At 46.1% G+C, this 2,087-nt stretch overlaps 1 long non-coding RNA gene across 1 annotated transcript; it reads right to left on the bottom strand.

Annotated features, from left to right (window-relative positions):
* Positions 1-369: 369 nt before the first annotated feature.
* LOC125943247 (uncharacterized) lies at positions 370-1,206 on the bottom strand. The gene is made up of 2 exons (XR_007465690.1): positions 888-1,206; positions 370-519 (listed from the first exon to the last, which is right to left on the bottom strand). It is a non-coding gene; the product is annotated as an uncharacterized LOC125943247 (long non-coding RNA).
* Between the last annotated feature and the right edge of the window lie 881 nt (positions 1,207-2,087).

The raw sequence follows: 2,087 nt of genomic DNA, 5'->3' as shown, positions 1-2,087 counted from the left end.
ATTCTTGCACAGAACATAAATGATCATACTCGCTATTCTTCCCTGTCTGGGGCACTGCGCCCAATCTGGCATTGTGATTGTGGCAGAGTCTTCGATATCTTGGTGCCGGTAATAAATACGCAAAACGTAATGTTATCAATGATTAGCCTGGCGTAAAATGTGCACTGTGCGCACAAACAGAAATGTCAGACAGACGTCGGAGTTCGCCGGGTGTCCTTCGCAGAAAGTAGCAATGACATTTGCGCGTATAATTCGCAGTGCTTTTATGACGCCACCTACTGGAAACATTTACTATCTCAGGCGACTTGGCAGGATATTACGATAAATGATTGGAGGCGAAGTCTTAATAAGATAAATCGCACAGATGTTGAAAAGCTTATTCATTTCTCTAGACCTAAGTCGCAAATTAATAAAATAACGCGCTGCGTCGTGAATTCGGCGTTCGACACGAAGGGCGAATGCTCCAACTCGAGAACCTTCCTTTTCCCACTAACATGTCGTCTCGAAGAACATGAAGTCCTGAAACAAATTATATATAAGTTGTAATATTTATACTCTACGAGTAAACGAAATTTCAAGCAATAGAAAGGCGTATAATGGACATTATATGAGAAACCTAATATTGAAAACTGCAAATTATATTTCACTGAAAGCACGCGAAGTTCAAGTCAAATCAATAATAATGTAGAACACAGGGCTCTTCTTGTTTAGCTCACATCTGTGCGATGCAGGATAATAAGAGATGACTGGAATATTGGTGGTGCAAAAAATAATAAAAATGTAAAGAAAAGAAAACAGGAAATGAGGGGAGCCATTCACCGCCCATCCCCTAATCTCAGCCCACCCCCAACCCCCACCTAAATTATTCTTATCGCATTTATACATACTATGAGCATGGTGCATGCCAGTAGCGCTGCCTTCACGTGCACAGTCCAAATCGAGAGGAAAGGTGAGGTTGAAGCGGTCGGCATCCAAGTAGAGACTTCTCGATAATCCCGCCTCTCTCGTGATCATGCCGATCAGGATGCCACCGAGCGTCCGCACCTGGTTAGAGACAGACAAACCGCGTTTCTACCTTAAATAAAGCCATACTATCCTCAGTAGAAATACTGCCTATATCAGGCCGAGCAGTCGACAATACTTCCGCACGCGAGCGCCTTCTATAAGAATTGCCGTGGTTGAACGCGGTTAAGCCAAGTTTGTCGACCAATATCACGGTTTTGCTTGGTTTGGGGAAGGACACAGACGCTGCTAGGAGGCGTCAGCAACTACCGCATTTACAATTGCACCAAAAGTACAGTGCCTAAAATATATACTTATAAGTATATATTCTAGGCACTGTACCACAAGACAACACACAGACGCCGCTCGGCGTGGCAGCAGCAGCGAGCGAATTGATCTTCATGCTGCGTCTCGCTTCAACACGAACTAAGCGTCGAAAGCACAGCGCATACGAAGCTACCAGCACTCGGCGCACTCTCCCGCCAAAGGTGTTGGGTTCGAGTGCCTTAACACTATATTAATTAAGTGTGCCTTAATTAACTTTACCTTAGCCTACGCCTAAGGTGGTAGGTTTCACTGCCACAAGTTCGAGGGTTCGACTCCCTCCGGAGGTCGTGGGTTCGAGTGCCTGAGTCAACTCTATTTTAATTAGCACGATGGGCGACGGTGACCCGCGCACCATCAGAATTGTTGCGCGAGTGCTCCGCCGGTAGTGGCAGGCTAAGTTCCAGTTTGACCTTGGCTGAACTTGAAGGTCAGATTTACGGAACCAGGCGTTTTCTCAGTTTGTACCTGGAGTAGTAGAGCTATCGCTCTAAAATGCTGCGACCTGTTTCTTTGCAGTGACTCGCACGAACCAGAAGGCATTTCGTCCGCCCTGCGGAGTCAGCACTTCGCTGTGAAAAGGCTGTGGGTTTCGCGCAGTGTTTATAACACGTGACTAACGGGTAGAAGTACGTCATGCTAAATAAGCGCGAACAATCTGGGGTGTCGCATGGAAACACATATATGCAATAACTGCCAACAATTTTTAGGGGCAACGTTACCGGCTATAGTCTGCCTGAAAAAAAGATCTCGGGTCCGGG

This window comes from Dermacentor silvarum, chromosome 2, assembly GCF_013339745.2.
Source record: "Dermacentor silvarum isolate Dsil-2018 chromosome 2, BIME_Dsil_1.4, whole genome shotgun sequence".
Classification (NCBI taxonomy): Eukaryota; Metazoa; Arthropoda; class Arachnida; order Ixodida; family Ixodidae; genus Dermacentor; species Dermacentor silvarum.
The sequence above is the reverse complement of the archived record's forward strand: the minus strand, read 5'-3'. Positions and strand labels throughout refer to the sequence as shown.